The sequence below is a fragment of the Apus apus genome, chromosome 2, assembly GCF_020740795.1.
Source record: "Apus apus isolate bApuApu2 chromosome 2, bApuApu2.pri.cur, whole genome shotgun sequence".
NCBI lineage: Eukaryota > Metazoa > Chordata > Aves > Apodiformes > Apodidae > Apus > Apus apus.
This window is the reverse complement of record NC_067283.1, coordinates 68713207-68734042: the sequence shown is the minus strand read 5'-3', so window position 1 is coordinate 68734042 and position 20836 is coordinate 68713207. Positions and strand designations below refer to the sequence as shown.

At 46.9% G+C, this 20836-nt stretch overlaps 1 protein-coding gene across 2 annotated transcripts in view; it reads right to left on the bottom strand.

Annotated features, from left to right (window-relative positions):
- Nucleotides 1–20573, bottom strand: part of F13A1 (coagulation factor XIII A chain) — a 280265-nt gene extending 259692 nt beyond the window's left edge. For both annotated transcript variants that reach the window (XM_051610969.1, XM_051610970.1), the window contains exon 1: nucleotides 20219–20573. The gene's annotated coding sequence lies outside the window, so the exon portion shown is untranslated. The remainder of the gene's footprint in view (nucleotides 1–20218) is intronic.
- Between the last annotated feature and the right edge of the window lie 263 nt (nucleotides 20574–20836).

Genomic DNA, 20836 nt, shown 5'->3' with positions numbered 1-20836 from the left:
ACACAAAACTATGGGCTATTTTTGTTGTTCAAAGCTGTACATTGGCCAACATCCTCTGCATATAATTAACCTCTTATTTCCGTGGAATCTCTGCATTAACTTATTACAGACTCGGCTGGTAATGAACTCCTGGGAGAAGTCCACACACAAACACTGCCCATTGGCTTCACTGGCCACGTGGATTAAACAAAAATTAATCTCATCTATTTGGTTATTCATTTGGTGTCTTTAAATTGGAGGCATTTTTCTGCTTGGTTTGATGCACACAAAGAAAGAGGGATCTGGCTACTGAACTTTATCCAGAAACATCCATGTGTGGAGCAGATTAATGGGAACTTTTCATACCCATAATAGCTTTACAGCAGCAAAGTAGAACATGCAGTTCTCCCTGGGTGACTATAATGCTCTGGGAGACAGGGAAAACAAATGTGGCTAGAAGATAGTAATGTTTTGCTCATCAAGTGCTGTGTAGTTTAGACATCATTAAACTGACATGTTTAGAACCAGACCTGGGAGGAAACTTGGCTACCAGGGGTGAGTTTTTTCATGCCTCTTTTTTTTTTTTTTTTTTTTTTTTAAATGAAGTGAAGCACTGAAGCTTTTGGACACTGTAATAAAAAGCAGGATGTGACAGATAGAGATGTCCCAAAGCAGCTGCTGGTATCAAGTGGCCATATGTAAAATGGAAAAAGAGAACTGACAGGCAGGCTGGTAAGGAAAAGCAGCAGCAGCAGGGCTTACCAATTCCCTCTCTACCTGCTTCCCACTGGAAATGGAGATTTCTAAACAAAGAGACCAGAACAGCTTTTTATATACCACTTAAAACTTAACTTGTAGTGTGCACCTGGCTGGAATCCAAGAGAGCAAGGTCCTTCTCTAGGCTTTGCACTGACCATGGATCAGTCACCTTACTGCTGGTTGCCTCAGTTTCCCCACAGGTTAAGCCAGAAGACTGTAAGTGAGTAACTCTAAATGGATTCACTTCTTCCCTGCCTCCTTCCCACCTCATCAAATTTGTCCTCAAAAAGAGGATGGCTCTTGGGTTTTGGGGTTACAGTTTTCAACAGCACCCCTCTTTATACTGTTTGGGTATCTCGCTGGGCCATTAGGCTCACAGGGAGGTGACCTGAAGAGGTATCACGAAGCCTCATGGTCTCTTCTCCCTACCACAGACACAAAAGCTGCTTCTCTGCACAAATTCATTTTGTCAGGTTAAAAACATCGAGGTCAATCCTGCTGTGATACAGAGCCACCTCAACTAGGCCCTTCCAAATTCATGGTCTGATTTCAGTGGACAGTAATAGTTCAATTTTTCACATAAGGTTCCAGCATAGCAGACCTGTCTTTTCCATAAACACTCATCCTTGCCTCATGTGATTTTAGTCCTATTTAAAAAAAAAAATAATGTTACTTGGGAAGGTATTTATGCAAATTTTCAGTTGGTGGTGGGAGCCCATGTACTGTGAAAGCCCAAAGTCCTGTCTATGTCACCTACTTGTACAATATTCCTGATGTTGTAGAACCTTCTGGAAGAGCAGCAGGCCTGGCCTTATGATTCAAGGACCTCGGGATTTCCCCTGGCCCACACAAGTGGTCCTTTTCCTGCAAGCCAGGGATGCAGCCCCTCAGAGATCAGGACCTTGCATCCACCTCTGGAGTGGCCTGAGCCGCCTGGAGGACCATCTGTAGTGCAGCCCATCCCTCACAAGGGAGCTGCCAGCCAGGATCAGTGTTGGACAAAACCTCCACCTTTCACTGCAACATTGCCATTTTCAGCCTGAGCTTTTCAGGCTCACATGGTGCTCACTCAGGTGATTAAAGGTTGGGGTAGCAATTCCCTGCCTACCAGAGCCTAAGCCAGCTGGATTAAACCTCACTGGCATTTGCCTACATGCGTCAAAGCCTTGGGCAGCCATGCAGACATCACATTTGACAAGCAGGGGCAGATGGGCTCAGAGGAAGGTGAGCATAGTGGCCCAGCTCCTTCGTGGAGGCGTGTCTCCCCTCCTGCCCCCCATCTTTCTGGCCAGTGTCTGTTCCGTGCAGCATGACTGGGGCAGCAGCCAGCAGTTCTTCCCCCACTCCCAGCAGCTGCTGTCTCCCTGCCACCTCAACATCCTGCTGACATGGAGAGTTATGTCAGTGGGAAAGCAGCTGGGATTCACTGGTGTACGGCAAGAAGCAGAAATGGTCAACATGCCACCTCTTCAAACAGCCCAGCCCCTCACAAGAGAAGATGTGGGTGAAGACCCTCAGGAAGGAGGGTGCTACCTGCCCCACAACCTCAGCCTTGCTGGAGAGGAGCAGCAGGAGGTGTGGATGCCTATAATGCCTGTTTCAGGTGTATCTGAACAGAAAGTGTTAAAAACTGCTGAAGGGACTAAGAAAAAGGGGTTTAGAAAGAGTGTTCCTACCTATGGCCTTAAGGGTTCCTCATCTGAAAACACCAGCCAACCTCTGGGTCACACTCCCATGAGTCTCACAGTAATGCCTTCAGGGTAGTATGTCCTGGGGTGCCACTGCACATTGAAAGATGAGCAACAAGATTGTGGCCAGGCGTCCCATGTCTCCTCTGAGGTTTTTGGGCTGGGCAGACAACAAGCAGGCTCTTGGTCACGCAACAGAGGTCTCCATCTACTTCTGACAGCTTGCCACAACCCACTGCCCAGCACCTCCTGCTAAACAAGCAGAAGAGCAGAAAGAGAAGGGTGTCCAGAAAATGGAAATCAGGCTTGAGGGTGCAACAAAAAATCCAGTGGGGATGTGGCCAAGACCCACCCACTTCTTCAAAGCAGCTTTGCAAGTTCTTTTGCCACCAGTATTTAACCAGTCGACCAGTTCAGCTAGTCAGCTACGTCAGCAATCAACTCTGCTCCAACCACACCACTGTGGTCCTCCTCCGTGCAGTTGTTGCAGGGACATCAGCACTGCTCAGGCACACCCCAGCCAGCTGGAAATGCACTGGCTCAGGTACTGAAGCCATGTGAATGGGCAGCATGGCACAGGGATGGACTAACCACTGGAGGCCTAACTCCAATTCTCCAACAGAGCTGTCCTGCTCACATTTTTCCAGACCGAGGGTGTCTCTGGCTGGGTAACAGAAACCAGAGCACAGCTACGACCAGCCTAGGACACAGCAAGAAGAGCAAGCAAAGCAAAAGTGGCACTTATATTTACTGCATCAAAGCCAACATTGGAAGGACATTGATGTCAGTATGCTAAATAGTGCAAGATGGCTTCTGCACACAAACAGATTGGTTGGACGTGTCCTGGCCTGTGTTCATTACCAGCTTGGAGACAAAGTTGTTGGGATTCTTTTGGTGCTGAATTGGCTCATTAGAAACACACATTCTCATGGACAATTTTTTGCACCAAAGTGCAAAAAAACTGTGTGTAAGAATTGTGACTTTAAGAGCGGATTGCATCTAATCTAGCAGTCTTAATTTCTTTCACAGTTCCCATGAAAACAACAGTGTGTTGCCCCTCTATTCAATATTTACTAATGCTTCTAAAATACTGGGAAGAATTTCGCTAATCATCCATGTCCTTACACTTTGCAAATGAGGTGAAAGAACCCTGAAAAGTTACAAGACATGCAAGAACTAGTGGAGGGCTGTAAGCAGCAACAGGGAAATAACCAGCCAGCAGATTACAGCACAAAAACCTTTTGAAAGGGAACTCGATAGCAGAGCATTGCCGAGGATGTGATGAATGAAGATTGCTGAGTTGTCTCTGAGGAAGAATTTCACTGCCACTGAAGTCAATAAGACCCTGGGGGAGAAATTTAAGGAGTTCACTTCTCATTTAGCCTGAAGTCTTCTCAAAGCAACTTGGATATCCACAATGATATCCAAAGCCTCCAGATCAAGTACCCAAAATTTAGAGCACCCACAGCTCTCACATTCAGTCCCCTCCTAGAAGAGTCAAGGGGAGCCCGGTGAATCTGGGGTTTCCCATTTATCTACTCCTCATATTTCCTGACCCTGTGGAAACTACCCTAAGCACAGGAGGAAACTGCCTGTATTAGCAGGGAGCATGGACTGCAGAGGAAGACAAGTGGAGAAAACAACTGCTCTTCAGCTAACCTGACCACCCTGTGAGCCTGTGCAGCTTTGCAAGGCTCTGCAAGGAAGAGGATGAACCTTGGGGAACCTGCGGTGCAGGTGATCGCCTGGTGACAGTGGTGATGAGCTGCCATAGAGGGGTCAGAAGTACCCCACACAGAGCTGTCTTGCCCTTGGCATGTCCCTCAGAAGAGTTATCACACAGTGGGGGGAGCGCAAGCTGCAGGTGGGATGCAGCATGTCTTTCTTGCCTTCATCTTCCTAGCAAACCAGTAAAGAGTAAGCCAATGGATATGGTGACCAGGGAGCAGACTGGAAACTCTGGCGTTGCAAACACTTCCCCACAGTTTACAATTTCATGGCAACCATCACACACTTCCAAATCAGGCATTCCATAATCTTCATCCATTTTTACCTTTACCTTCCCTATGGTACTCGGGATGAAAGATGTCAATCCATCTCTAATCACACAACAAAATGCTAGGAAAACTCCCGATAAGCTGCTAGGACACAGTCATTTCTATAAATCACATTTACTCTTTAAATTGAGGGAAGAAAAAAAGAAAATTGACCTACAGTAAAAGCAGACAACACTGTATCAGGCAAGACTAGAACTTCCCGATTCATTAGAGCAGTGTCAGCATGAGTTTTAAAACCCAACCTCTGTGTGTCAAAAATGTAAAATTTACAGCAGATCCAGGTTTCCAAAGGTTTATCCACATCGTTCCAAGTCTTAGATAGACATGAGGAAGTTCTACCAGCTCAACAACTTATATTTAATTTCCGGTTTATTTTGGTTTAGCTTAAAACTGACTCCAAGATTGATTGCTCTGGTTTCAAACAGAGTTATCTACCCAGGGCTTTGTAAGAATTTTAAACTTTGCTTTCAGTCATGGAAAGCAACTTTCCCACAGAGCAGAGCACAGGACAAGTTTTAATTCACACCTTTGTTTATTTGAGAATTCCTGTGTGGAGCTATTCTTATTTTAGAAGAAAAGCATTCATGCAGGAACTCAAGTAATGAGAGAGTTAGAGCCCCTATAATTATTTCTGAACATTTTGTGAGCATGCCAGCTTTGTATCACAACACCCGCTCTGTGTGCCAGTTCTGATGTAACGACATAACTCGTTGTAATAGATTATTTGGGGATTAAAACCAAAACAAACAGGTATTATAAGGAAAAAATACTGCCACATGAGGGCATGCTTCATCTCTTTCAAGAGCTTGCCTTTTCGTCTCATGTATTTAAGGCAAGTTACGTTTTGAGACTTGGTTTCAGGAAAAGAAAAATTCAGGTTTCAATTATGATTTCCTAAGTTTCTTACATACCAGTTAAGTGCAAAATTATCACAAACTTTTAAAAGAAGTATCCTTTGCTCACATCCATGGACATACAATTTTCCTTTGCTGACAGCAGCATACACTTTGGCCTTAGGGCAGAGATGAGCAATCTGGAGTCACAATGCCATAATACTCAGGTTTTGTACCCTTCGGTACAAAATAAACACAGGACACAAAAGTCAAACACAAAGCTACAAAGGATATAAACTTCACCTTTTGCCCAGTGGGAACTGTTTCCTGGTCCACCAGCCACACCAAGGCAAAGGGTGGCCTTTCTTACTGTCCTGTTGCAAAAGAAGGGCAGGGTTGTGGGGTTCCCCAGGGTTCCCCAGGTCTAGTGCACTGCTGGATCTGTCTGCTCCACTGCCTGTGCATCCACACACCCTGTGACCTCAGATCATGAGATCACTGCCAAACCTGCAGTATACCTTTGTGGGGATTCCTCAAATCACATAGTAACCTCTAAAAAAGTCCAAGTTTCCCCTGCAAAGTCCACCTTTTAGGCAGAACTACCATCCTCAGGATTTCAGAGCCTAGTGGGTCATTTGTGGTAACAGCTCAGAAATCAATTACGTCTGTAGACAGTACTGACGGGCAGCAAGTGGTTAATCTCTCCAGCCAGAGAGCTGCACTGGACCAGGAAGGATTCTCAAGGCCACAAACTTTCTCTGGTCCTCAAAGGAGGATTCTGGACCCATGGCAGAGCACAGTGATTAACTAGGAAACAACAGCCTCCACGTCTTTGAATCACTAGGAGTAATTTTTTTTCTTGTGAGTCAGAGTATCTGTACCTCCTTGCTTCCTGGAAACCTGAGTACTTAAACATGCAACATCCCATTTAAGCATCATGGAATCATAGAATCACAGAATGCCAGGTTGGAAGGGACCTCAAGGATCATCTAGGTCCAACCTTTTTAGGCAATACTATAGTTTATATGAGATGGCTCAGCACGCTGTGAAGCTGAGACTTAGAACCATCCAATGTGGCAGAATCCACCACTTCCCTTGGGAGACTATTCCAGTGTTTCATTGACCTCATAGTGAAAAATTTACCTCTTCTGTCCAATCAGAATCTCCCCAGGAGCAACCTGTGCCTATTACCCATTGTCTTTTCCATGTGACTCCTTGTAAATAGGGAGACTCCATCTTCTTGGTAGCCACCCTTTAAGTACTGGAACATTGTAATAAGGTCTCCCCAAAGCCTTATTTTCTCAAGGCTGAACAAACTCAGTTTTTTCAGCCTCACCTCATATGGCAGGTCCTCCAGTCCTCTGATCATCCTTGTGGCCCTTCTCTGGACCCTCTCCAGCCTGTCCACATCCTTTTTGTAGACCAGGGACCAAACTGAACACAATACTCCAGGTGTTGTCTGACAAGTGCTGAGTAGAGAGGGATGATGACTCCTTTATCTCTGCTGGGGATGCCCATGTTAATGCAGCCCAGCATCCTGTTGGCTTTCTTTGCCACTGTAGGATACTGTTCACTCTTGTTGAGCCTGTTATCCACCAAGACCCCCAGGTCCCTTTCCACAGGGCTTCTCTCCAGCCAGGTGGATCCCAGTCTGAACTACGCTCCTGGGTTACACATTCCTAGGGGCAAGACCTTACACTTCTCCCCATTTAACTTCATAAGTTTCCTGCCAGTCCACTCCTCCAATCTGTCCAGGTGATCCTGGAGGGTGGCTCTCCCTTCTGGAGTGCCAACCTCTCCACTCATCTTGGTGTCATCAGCAAACTTCATCAGGGTGCTCTTGATCCCAACATCCAGGTCACATATGAAGACGTTAAACAGCATTAGGCTCAATATCTATCCCTGGGGGACCCCGCTTGTGACCAGTTGCCAGTTTGAGGAGGAACTATTTCCTATCACCTTCTGGGTACGGTCTGCCAGCCAGATCCCCACCCACCACACAGACCACTTGTCAATGCTATAACGAGTCAGTTTCTCCAGGAGAAGGCTGTGGGGGACCATATCAAAGCCTTGGAGAAGTCCAGGTAGATAATGTCCACCACTTGCCCTGCATCAACCAAGTAGGTTACTTTGTTGTAGAAGGCCATCAGGTTTGTCAACCACGATTTCCCTCTGGGTAAATCCATGTTGGCTTTTCCCAGTCCCATGCTTTAACTGACTTGTGACTGTCCCCAGAAGGATTTGCTCCATGACTTTCCCAGGCACTGAAGTGAGACCAATGGGTCTGTAATTACCTTCGTCCTCCTTTGGACCCTTCTTATAGATGGGGGTAACACTAGCCTCAGGGACATCTCCCAGTCCCCATGACTTCTCAAAGATTATGGAGAGCAGCTCGCAATGACATCAGCCAGCCCTCTCAGCACCCTAGAGTAGGTGCCGTCTGATTTGTACGGGTCAAGCTCCTGTAATATTTGACACACCAATTCTTCCTTCACTGATGGCAGGTCAGTGTCTTCATCAACCTGGACTTCTGTTCCTATGGCCTGTGACCCAAAAGCATTAGTAAAGAGAGAGGTGAAATGATTCTCCAAAACCTTATGCTTGTCCCAGCTCTAGCCAATGCCCATGGATGCTCAATATGCTACAGGACCTGGCCTCAAGGTGGTTTGTTAAAATCAAATGGGAGGGTGTTCTTCCAGATTCCAGAGGAGCAGGGTCACATGCCAAGTTTCAGATGCCTGCCACTCACCTGACATGGGCTCAGCAGTCCCTGCCAGAGCAGCAGGGATTCCTGAATCTCCTGGAGGCTTCCTCCTTGGCTAATCCAGTGAACCAGGAAGCTGCAGGGGCACAGGCCTGACAGCATCCAGCTGTACAATTTTGGCAGTTTGGGCTTGTGCTGAGCAAGACATTTGCACTGACAATAAGAACCAGCTCACAGGGGAATCTTTCTTTGGCTTCTCCCTTTATCCCTCTATATACATAGAAATGTAAATCTACAACTGTGTCTTTCACTGCTGCACCCATGCTCCAAGATTATTTCATATGGCCACGAAAAAGACAGACAAAACTTGAATGCTCTGATGCTTGTGGAAACAGGTGCAGTAGAAGCCACAGGTGGAGGGGTAAATAAGTTGAGAGGTTTTTAATTCAATGATCTGGACAATATTGAATTCCCACACATTTCTGCTGTTGTAAACTTGTTTTGATAATAAAATTGAAAGATATCTAGCTTTATGTTCTCACTGTAAAACATCACAAGAAAATGCCCTGTAGTATTGGATGGGAGCATCACCAGAATTCTGTGCTAACAGTGCCTAAAATTTTGCTTGTCTGTTATTTTACCAAGAGTAGTTTTGAATTTGTCTTAGCATGTAAGTAAAGGGATTTTTTTAAGTATCCATGGGGCCAGACATATTGTGCCCTGGGATGAGCAGACCTAAAGAAATGGGGACCCCAAATACCCACTTGCAGTTTAGGGAGAGATCAAGTTCCTCCCTAACATCTTTGCCAGGCCATAAATTCCTTTTTAGTGAGTAGCCTGGCTTCCCTGCCAGTTCTTGCACTGCAGCCCAAACCCATCCATCCCCTGCAGGCCTCCATGACCCCACTGAGCCCTGTGGCTCCCAGCAACCAGGAGCCACAGCTGGCCACCGCGGCAACGTTATCTGCTCCCCTGAGCATCCCAGGCTAGCCTGGTGCTAGGAGATAAAGGAATCATATAGTATCTTTAAAGAGAGAGAGGGGTGGGAGAGGAGGCCTGTGGCTCCATCTCAGGCCTGTCAGGAAAAGGTTGGCAAGCACATGGGAACAAGAGGCCGCTGGAGCTTGGAACACCTGAGTCACACATGGCAAAGACCAGCTGCAGCAGCTGAGGAGGCTGCCCTGCACCCAGGCGGGTGGCAAAGGGGGCTCCCCTCTCCCCAGGTGCCAGTTCACCCTGAATCACGCTGCCATTTCAGAGGTGGTTCTGCTTGGGAGTCAGCAGGAACACAACGCCCCAGTCAAAGGCTGGAGTGGCTCTTTGCTGGCTACTGCAAGCTCCCAGGAAAATGCAGGAGTAGATTTTGGCAGCAGAGGAGGGGAAAAAGCTTCCTTTTTAATTTCACACCCTTCTGAATTAGGCAGGATGAGGACATCTGACATCACCTTCCTGGCCAGGTGGCTTGTGCAGGTCCGTGTAGGGGACTGCCAACTTTGACTTCACCTGGCCTTAGGTAGGGTTTCTGACCAGTCACTACTTCAATAGGTGGCTTGCTAGTACATGCACTTGGAGATGTCTCTGCTTAAACTTGCTGTTATTTCACATGTCTGCAAGTGTGGCCTGTCTGGAAGGATAATCTGGCAGCTGAGGAGGACAGCAAACAAGAACATCCCAAAAGCATAATAGGCAAAACCTTAGCAGGAGTCAGGTACTGAAGTTCCTTTGGTACTACTGAAAGTTCTCAGGCTGGGCACTGGCAGGTTATACAAGCTCACCTGCCCGTACGCCGGCACTGCTGTCACTAGGACTTTTGCCCCATTCGCGACAATAAGTCTATTTATAAAGTACCAGCTTCCTGTTCCAGCTCCGCCACCGCTGCTCGCAGCATCAACAAGGAAGCACTCGCTTGCTAAATGAGCCCCTGCAGCTGTGAGGCTGCCCCTCACCACTTGCTCCCACTCAGGCTGGGATCTGTCAGGACAGAAAGCCCGTCTGTCCCAAAGCAGCTCCTCCAGCTGCTCCTACCGACCATCCGCAGCCTCACAAAGCCACCAGGCTCTGCATGGCTGTAGCCGAGGTGCAAGCACATGTTTTGTTTGCCTGATGGCTGGTAGGTCTCAGCAGAGAGGTGGTGAACAGCTGGATTGAGCATGCCTCTGCTGCCAAGGGTATGTGAGTCAAAGCCCTCACACCCCTACGTAAACACAAAGCACAGGTAGAAAGCCAGAGGATCAGCCGTTTGAACACAAATAAAAACCTCACAGTACTGAGGAGCACAAGGCAAAAATCACTGGTTGCCATAAAAAAAATGCTAGGCTTTCCATGGAGTAAGCAGGAGCTCCCATTTCAGCCCAGAGACAACTGTGCCTGCTTCTCTCCCAGCAAAGGAGAATTCCTCTTTGACCGGGGAAGAAAACAGGGAACAGGCATAAGGAAAACAGCACATGGCAGCAATCATGGGAGAGTGGCAAACAGCCATCCTAACTGGTGGTCACAAAGCTGTCCAGCAGCTGCAGAGAGGGGGGTGGAGGGGGAATGAGCCAGAGGGAGATGAAGCCGAGGAGGAGGGGAGGAAGCTTTAAAGACAAGCAGCCTCTGAAACGAGTCAAAACTCCCTGAGATGTGGTCACAACTCCCTGTTTAGCAGAAAGCATCCAGGAATGAATAAAAAGGAATAAAACCTGCACCAGTCAATCGGATTCATACATATTTAACAGAGACATTCATCCGAATAGAGGCCTGCCTGTAGTGTGCTGGAAACAAGTCATGCTGTCTGGGAGGCTCACACAGAAAGCCTCACTCCTGGCCAGCATGGGACAGAAAGGAAGGGGATTGCTCCCTGTGTCTGGGGAAAAAGCAGCCTGACATGAATGGATGAAAGGAAGGAGTGGGTGAAATGCCAGGGAAAGGGCATGCTCTCTGGACCCCAACCGAAGGAGGGCAGGGGAGACCATGCTCTGTTTTGCAGCTGAAACCTGCCTCCTGGCACACATTGCAGGGGATAAGCAGAGCTGCTGCCTGTGGAGCCAGAGCAGCTGAGCTGTGGCCCAGGAGACAGCACAGCTGCCCAGGCTGGGAGAGCCCCAGAAAAAAAGCCTTAGCTCTCATTTTCTGGTCCGGAGCGCTTGCTCTCAGTGCAGCAGCATGGGTTTGACAAGAAGCCCCAGAAAGCTGGAGGAACATGTGCCATGACTGACATTGGGAGAATAAGGGATGGAGGGATCACATCTCCTTTAGTCACTCTAGCAATGGCCTTGATGCAGGTATGGACCTGGGTTATAAACCTATTGCCACACAACCCAGTGGGCCCTTTCAGACCCAAGTTAGTGGGAATTCAGGCCTAAGAGAAGCATGCAGCATCAAACCATGTTGCTTCTGCTCCACCTCTTCCTGGACACTGGCTGAACTGATGCCCTTGAATAGGGCTCTGCAATGGTGTGTCTTGTATCAGAGTTGTTGCACGTGCAGCCCTCAGCAATCCCTTGGCATTTTGTGTGAACTCCATTAGTACAGAGAAGGGAAGCCCACCTTGGGAACTACTAGTTTGGGAAGTGTCATGACAGGATTCCCCCTGCCTACTGTCTTCCACTGGCATCCTGATGGAACACAAAACTAATTCCTACCAAGACACGCTTCCTCTCTGTCCGGCACAGCCTGTCATAGGAGTTCTGCAACCCAAGCTATGTCCTCGCTGACACCTGCTCAACCTCAGAGCCCTCCAGGGGTTTGCACAAACACAACTGGCTGAACTTTCCAACAAGGCAGAGGAATACAGGCACTCTCATCCCACAGGAATTGCTACAGCCCTGTTGACACAGAGGCTGTTAGATGGTGTTTCCAGAGCAGATTTTCCTCTCTCCTAGATGCAGAGGGTCTCCCCTGGGGCAGAAGCAGTGGCTGCAGTCCACCCTGTCACCTGTGGCAAACAAGCATCAATCAGACAAGGAGAGGCTCTTCTCTGGCAGATGGGAAGCAGGACGCAGCTGAAGACAACAGGGGAGCACACCTACAGCACATGACAGTAGTACGTGATATGTTCCAGAGATATGTGAAAATGACGGTTATGAAAGAGACAGGAGGGGAAAGGAAAGGGGAAAAAAAAAAGTCTTTTGGCCTGAATCCAGGGGGAAAGGTTCATTTCTGTCATCAGACTTAATGGTTCAGCCTAGGGAGAAATGCAAACGGCATCAGGTCCTCCCTTCCCAGAGAGAGCAGGGTCAAAGGCAGCACCACCTTCCCTCTCCCTGTGCGTGCCATCTGCCTCAGCCTGACCTGAGGCGGGAGGTTGTCCCGAACTGCCATTGTAGTTGGGTTTATGGAGAACAGCAGTGGCCCGGTGTTTGCTGCATCATGGAGGGAATCAGAAGTACTTTTGCCTCAGGCGCCACAGTAACCTCAGTAGGAACCAGTTTCCACGCATCAGATATATTACATGGATGCCACACATCCCATTTGGCAACTCCCTCAAGTATTGCAAGCTTCTGGACAAAGGGACTCAAAACTCTCTGGATCTGGCACAGCACTCACTGGGCTTGAATTTAGACTTACATTCTTGGCCAGCAGCCCCGAGCGCTGGGAAGGAAGCATCCTTAACCCCTGTCTCCTCCCTCCTTCTTCCTCCTACCTCCGGATGGAAGGCGTATTGGATTGCTCCTCTCTGCGGGTGAGGGAGTGCTCTTCTTCTGGAATAACACCCTCTACAAGGGGAGCTCCACTGGCCCTGCTCTTCTCCATCCACCAGGAAAAAATCTCTGCTGGAATCAAAACACATCACAAAATCCAGCTGATTTTGCCAGGATTTCCCTTAAGAAGAAAATCAGGAAAACAAAGAGTTCCAGTGGTGTTGAAACATTTTTCAGCATGTTTGAAGTGCAACATGGCTGCTTTTTTTATTATTATTTCAAAACTATTTTAATTTTAATGTTGTGTCTGTTTGTATTGCATTCAGTAAGCTGCAAAACTCAAACTCAAATTGATTCAAAACAAACCAAAAAAAGATCTGGGGGTAAAAAAAATCAGATTTTAAAATTTGCCAAATCAAATACTGAAAAGTAAAAATCCTACACAAAACTGAACCTAAATCCTGATTTTCACCCTCTGTACAAATGTTAAATATTATTTGAATTCAGTTCTCAATCTGTGAAATCTCCTGATGTCGATAAGCATTTAGTACAAGGTAAGATGGGAAAAGCGCTGTATTGTGCAAAAAGCTGTTATAAAAGTGTTACAACTCTAGTAAGTTCTACCAGTGCAGCATCTAATTTTTTTAATATATATAGATACAGATTTTATCACCAATAAAAGTGCACAGCCCGGGGAGAAGCTACCTATATATCAAGATGTACAGATTTAGGAATTATATAATTTAGGATTAAATGACGTTTCCCAGCATTAGTCCTTTAGACCACATGACTCTTCAAAACAGGGAAACAGCTTCAGCACCCTATTAACTCTGTCCTCATGTGTATGTATGCAGTTCCATTGCTCTCACAGGTGTGAATTAAGGCAGGATTTGGTCCCTGGCATCCATAGCCTAAAAGAACAATTGAAAATCCTTAAACGGGCAGGAGGGGGGGGAGAAGGGAGGGAGGAAGAGGCAACAGCCATAAAACAATTAGTGATATTAGAAATAAAAGAAGTATAATAATGTTGACAAAAGCAATGCTATACATTAACTTGACTCTAAATAAAACCTGAGATACTGGCTTGTAAGTACTCTGTTGAAATCACTGAACTGAACTAAAATGAAGCCACTATGGAGAAGGCAGCAGCTTTAAACCTACAGAATGCAGCTTTATGTACCAAGCACAGACAGGGAGTGAAAACCACTGTGTTTAAGCAGAAATTGCAGGAAGCGTGTGGGTGGCAATAGCCATCCTCCATGCTAGAGTTTAGCAGAGGACACTACAGCCATTCCTGTGGCTGGAACAGGGAAACCTTGGTGCTGTGGCGAGATACGCCACCAAGGTGCTCCCTGCTTTCCGTAGGCTCAGCAGCAGGGCTTGGGATGAGCCTCCTCGAGTCACCAGGGGCTGAAACAGAATTAGAGGAGCCAGAAATGAAAGGTGAGATCTTGGATCAAATACAATAGATCTTGGATGCTGTTCAGAAGTCACAGAGATCAGATGTCGTCCAGTGATTAGGGGGAGATGGGATAATATCAAAGAGAAGGTAGGTCAGCTATGTTAAGAGGAAGAAAACTCCTTCATAGTCCAGACCCATGAGTCAGAAGATCTAGTTTATACCCTGGCGAAGCTGAAAACTTCTTGTGACATCTTAAGCAATACAACAGGATAATGATTTACACAGTCCAGAGCTTTAAAGTCACTGAACTTTGTAGACTGCTTGGGGCTCCTGGGGTGAAAAGTGCTCTTACCTTAGAACACAGCACTGAACTCTCCTGTCATCTGTCTGCCGAGCACAGTGGGAACACTCCCAGTAGGGTACCACACACAGCCAACTCCCACTGATGTGAAACATGCTTCAGCACTTGCTACTTAGTGCCATTGACAATGAGGTCCCAGGATACCATTTCCTCTGTTGCATCCTATCCCTTATAACCAGCTACGTCCCACCACATTCTTCGTGAATTGAAACTACTCATATTGTTATATGAGATATAGCTAAGTAAACAGGAAAAAAAACAGAAGATTTGCTAGCAAGTGCTGGGGAAGGGAGGAAGTAATGGTGATCAGCAGCTTCGGCAGCTATGTAAATGGTACCAGGCATGGCAATTTCATTAACCACCTCCCTGTCAACAAAGTCAGAACTGTGGGGATTCATAAAGAAGGCTTTCCAATATGCTGTTGGCTCTTATCTTGACCTAGCATTGCATATGCTATTCATCACAGGCCATGATAGAAATTATATCAGCATCAGCAGCAACCAGAGCAGCAGAACATTCTCTGTGTGGGGGGAAAAAAGCAAAAAACATCCCAAAATCCACCAGTGTTTACTGTGAATACTGTCAGCTGTACTACAGTTTCCATCTTCTACTTGGAGTAATTTGGCTTTGAGCTGATGAAAGCCCTTTCAGCATATCGGCTGGAAGGAAGACAGCATCCAGATGTCTTTGACAAAAGTAAAAACCTATGTAGGCCCTACATTTCTTGTCTAAAAGTCACCATCTCAAAATAGCTTGTGATCTAGTTATTTTTATTTAGAGAAGAGCCTGCGCCTTGAGTTTGGATCTGAGTCCAAATTCCACTAGAGTTCCAGACTGTTGTTAAGGTAGGATTCTCCACTCTGGCCCAGTTCAGAAACAGGATGACCAGTGAATCAGGAATCTCATTTATGGCCAGACTCAGACATTAGGGTGGCCCATTTCTTCAGGTTTGTGACAGACAGTAGGTCAACACGTTTACAGGAAAGGGCAGGTTTCTTTCTTGACAAAGGGAGAATTTAAAAACTGTATGGTCACTTCCATGTTTCAGAAAGGCTGCAGGTTGTTTCTGGGATGCTGGGAAGGCTTCTGAGTCTCACCAGTCTTCAGAGAGGACTATTCAATAATGGAGAGCCTGTTTCAGTACCTAAAAATCATAGTAGTGGGTACTATCAGCTCTCATGTTAAAGCACTACGAGCCCACAATCACAAATGGGCCACAGACAGTATTACAGCTTGCTCCAGTGCATGCATCAAGGATTCTTCATCAGTTCTTTCTTTTTGGATCTAGAAACCCTGTAAGATCTCCAGTATCTCTTAACAACTGCTCACACATTTTCTTCCTGCTTCCTCCCATTTCTGAATGACCCCTTGAGCACAGGAGTTTTCTTCTTTACCCTTAACTGGATATTCTCAAATGTTTTATTATAACTTGTTGGTTCAACTTTAACTTCAGTGGTACTAACATAATAATTAACACAAATTTATTTTAAATGCTCTATTAGTAAATTTGGCTATTTACGATCCCTTAGTTACCTGGGCTTCTACCACACTGTGTACCCATTCTACTGCTCTTGTTTACACAGGACGCTGCAGCTCCAAATACACCATTTTAGTTGCTCATGTAACAAACAAGTACTTCACACATATTTTATGCACACGCTTGGCACAAAAATTCCAACTACAGATACATCAAAACAGCAGTGACATGGTCTGTTCCAGTAGATTTATCCAGTCCTACACACATGTCTTGCACATCTTCAGACCTGGAGGAGGTCTGGGGCTGTGGACATGTTCTGTGGGAAAGGCTGCAGCCTTCTCCTCTCCTTTCCCTCCTTTCTAAAACTGCAGATAAGGCTGTGTAAGTAAACATCTCTCTCTTAAAGGTAAAGCAATGACAGCTAGGTTAACTACCACCACCTTTGTCAGCACTTAAAACTGAGAGGCTTTACCTGACCGATTAGGAAGACCTTGGACCACCTTTTCTAATAGCAGAGCAAGTGGCACAGGCTCCATCAGCAGAGGACTGGTAGAAAGCATCTGGAATAGCTGTAAGATCTCCAACCTGCTCAGCTGTTTGCAAATAAATGCCTGTCTGCCGCCTTATGGAACGGAGCTGGTACATCTTCAGACATCCCTTACATAAATCTCCTGTACACTCAAGAGATTTATGATAAACACTTGCTCTTTCCTTAACCTCCAAAACTTTTTCCACTTGCTGAATAACACAAGATTCTTTCCCCTCACCCAGCCTGTTCAATATCTATATAAAGCCTCTAGAGAAGATTCAGTGGCACCATGGACTGTCCTGTCAGCAGTACACATATGACACCCATCTCTACATCATCTTCACCTCCCATGCAAATAACACCATCACCCAGCTCTTCAAGGGCTTGGCTGAGATCAGCAAATGAATTAAGAGAAGTTGGCAGAAGCTGAATTGTCGCAAGAGCCTGGGCTGACGATGGTAGGGGAAGTATTTTACATTTCCATAATGTCATCCATTCTCCATCACCAGGATTAACAATAATGGAAGATTTAATGTTCATCTGAAGTCGTTCATCGTGGAAACCCCAATAACTGTTGCTGTAAAACCTCAGTTCTTCAGCACTGTTTCTCATCAAATTACATTAGATTGAACTTGACCCTTATGCTTGATTTCTACAATCTGGCAGGTTTAGAAATCATACCCTTTACAAGTATGCTTCAGTCTATTTACTCAGCAGCACAAGGCCACCAAACAACCTTGAGCTCTGTTCTTTGCTCTGCTGACCACTCAGTCCCAGCCTAAATTGAAGGCTTTGCCCTTAGGACCTTCAAAGCCTTCATGACCTTCAGAAAAATTTGTTTAAGGACATCCATACTTCTAATAGATTGAAATCTGACAGTTTTATTGCTCTGTAACAAAATAAACACTCAATTTGAATGTGTGTGCACCAGAGATTCCCCAGTGCCTAGGACATGCCTATGGCCTCCTGATCACCTGCAGGAGACAACCATAAACCTTGAGAGTGTAGAACAAAATAGAAATTCCAGATTTTCAACCCAGCCTCCCCATCTCTATCCTAACCATACCAAAACCATCAGTGCAAATATGTAGTCCATGACTGACAAACAGGATGAAGTCTGGTTTCCAAGGGCACATTCCAGTAGGAGTTCTCTGGTGTCTGATAAAAGGTGAGCTGAGCTGACAGTACCATGATGTTTCTAGCACAAACAGGCTCTCTCATCTACCCATCTGCCTCTCTCTTTTAGCTTTGTAGGAAATTCACTTTCAGATCTGTATTCTTTTGCCAAGTTAACTGACCAGCAGGCCCGCACTTTTGGGGAGGTGTGGAGGTAGGGCACATGGAATCACATACACAGACAGACAGTGTGAATTTGGAGGCATTGTTTTGCTAGGAAACAGTAACTGGCAAAAGTGTCTATATAAAAACTTTGAAATTGAAAGAGAGAAATGTCAAAGATGCCTTATGCTCATTTTCATGAGCTCATAAAGTAACTGGAGGCAGACACATAAAGGTATCCAGGGACATCTGCGAAGTCATTGCTTTCCAACACATTGGTGACAGTCAGGGACTCAGAACCTGAAGAGAATCACACAAACATTTTCAAGAGACAAATGAGTCACTAACAATAATCAGATCTAAAAGGAATTCATTTTTTCCTCAAACAAACACAGAAGCTGCTTTTCAATTATACAAGTTGCAGAACAAGTAAAAAAGTTTGGAAGACTGAAATACGTCTGAATCTATGTCCACCACTCACTGCTACACGGGGAGAGGGCCTTGTTTTAAGGTTGTATTTCCATGCTACTTCTGAATTTCTGAACTCTGCTCAGCTGCATCTATCTAACTATGTTTATATTGTCTGCCAAGGAAAGTAAAATAGAGGTACCACAGTAGGAGAACCAACTAGCCGTGCATCTATACAATATTCAGAATAAATTCTCACATAATGCAGAATCTTCACGATGCATCTAGCCTTGCACAAACCCCCCAGCTGGTTTTGCCTGGTTAGAAAAACATGTATGTATGAGCAGGGATACTGTTCAGAGACACTAAAACAGGTTTATAATAGTCCATCCTATTTCCTTCAGAACAAAAATAAGCCCTGAAGAATACATGCCAGATATTTACTTCTGACAACTGGCAATAACTTTGTGCATTGCAAATGCCGGTTGAAGAACTTTCCAAACGATTGAAAGGTGCATGAAGGTCAAAAAAAAGCTTGGAAGACTTGACAAGGATGATAAAACTTTCCTGAACTAGTTAAACTTATGTTCCCATAAAATTTTTACCCCAACAACTATTCAACTTGACATCTGCCTAAATCCGCCCAGACCTTTGGACTAATCTGACAAGAAATAAGTGACCAAGCAAACCATCAGAAAAGAAACTTGGAATCACCGAAGAGGCCCATTCAAAGCCTATGACATGGTGGGGTGGTATCTTATCAAGCTCTTTCAGAGGCTGATTCCATCAGCAACGTTTGGGTTGCCACACCATGCCAGTGAGTCAGTATTTTTAAGTTACAACTGAGAAAACTAGCAAAAAAAGACAAAAGTTAATTATTTGGTAAAACAGCTAGCATAATCATAGAAGTGCCCAGCATTTAGTGCAAACCAACCTCCTTCCTTTTCTCTCCTGAAACTCTGTCTTCTTAAACTGACAATTCAGAAGACAGCCCAGATGCTGCTTCTTTCTGTATCCTCTACCCTGCTTGCACATGTGCTTATCCAGTAACAGGCATCAATAGTGAAATGGGATTATGTTCTGTTGGTTCAGAGCATGAGCACAGCCCTGGGTGGGACTGCTGGAGGATCAGCTCTTAGTAAGGTGTCCAATTTATAATCTACAGGGCGAGGAGCAACTGGTTCTCGGAATGAATAGCTCTTCTGTGTTACCATCTCCTGAGGCTGGCTGCCTGGCCAGCCTGCTTCATCCTTTTCTCTCTCTCCCTCACAGATGTTCCTCTTTTCACTTTAGTTTGTTTTTGCTGTTTTCCAGACTGGAAATATAAAGAGGAAGGAAGACAAGAAGTATCCACCCGTATCTGGTCAGACACTGCACCCTGTGGCAAAATTAACAAACTATTTTCCTCTTAAGAGGAAATAAAACCCTGGTATTTACTTATTCCAAGAAGGCTTCGCTTCAGCCTAGGATCCTGCTCCTAGGCACCGTCTTTGTGCCAAGACAAGGCTTTAAAAGGAGAGCTCCGCGCAACACCCCCGCATCCGTGGGACACCACACGCCGGGCGCAGCTGCCGGGGCGAGGAGGCACGGCCAGGCGCTGCGCGGCAGCGATGAGCCAAGGGATGCGATTCCCAGACTCATGAATGCCCTCTCTGGTTTTGCCTGAAACCCCTCCCGTGAAACGCTGCCTGGCGACTCCCCCGAGGAGCGCCAAGCCGGCAGCCTGATCCTTCCCAAGAGCCAGGCTGGCTCCCCTGGGAGGTCACTCCCCCGCATCCCCGAGATGCCACAACAGCCGCGGCGACGCGTTTCCCCTCGCGGCGCTAGGACGGTCCGCAGGCCCTTCTCCTCCCGGCTTCGCCCAGGAGCCCCCACCCGCCGGGGCTGGCCCGGCGGAGCAGCGCAGAGCCCCGCCGGCCGGAGGGGCGCACGGCGGGCAGCGGGCGCGGCGGGCGGGGCGGGACTCGGCGGCAGCGCCCCCTGGCGGCGCGGGAAAGGCGGCGCGGGCCGGCGGGGCCGGGCCCGCCTGGCGGGAACACCTGCCGGGGCAGCCCGGGAAGCGGGAGCCGGGGGAGGCTGGGACCGGCCTGAGCAGCGCTTTGCAGAAGCGCGGCAACTTACCCCGCCGGTCGGAAAGAGTCAGGCCTGCCGGTGGAGGAGCAGGCGTCCTCAAGATTCGGCCTCCCGGCTCTGCCCAGGCTGCCCAGCTGAGCGTCTCCCTCTCGTTTCTCCCCTCGCCCAAGCGGTTGTCTGCCCCAGGATTCACCCCGCCCCGGGAGACTTGTCCTGTACCTCCAGCAGATACATCTGATAGATTCCCTTTCCACAGCGATGGTCTAACCCAGATCTGCAGCACGCTGCGTTCAGGAATGACTGCTCCTCGGCACCTACAGCCCTCCTCTCTTTCTGTCTCTGTGCCAGCACCGCGCTGCGTGAGAACTACTCCTGCCCATCTGCAGCACTTCAAACAAACAAGCAATCAAGCAAAAAACTGAAGCACAACTTCATCTGAAATCTCTCCATCCTTCTGTGCTCCCCCCTTGCAAAAAGCAAAGTGAAAGGTGATACAGCCAGCCAGCCACCCCGTGGATCTTTGTCAGGGCCAGGGGCATCTGGCTCCTGTCGGGGTTTTTACAGTACACGTCTGTTCCTAGGGCCACTGGGTCTTCTGCAGCAGGATGCTGTTTTCAGCATCTGATTGAAGATGAACTCCAAAAGACCACAGGGAAAGAAGAAGCA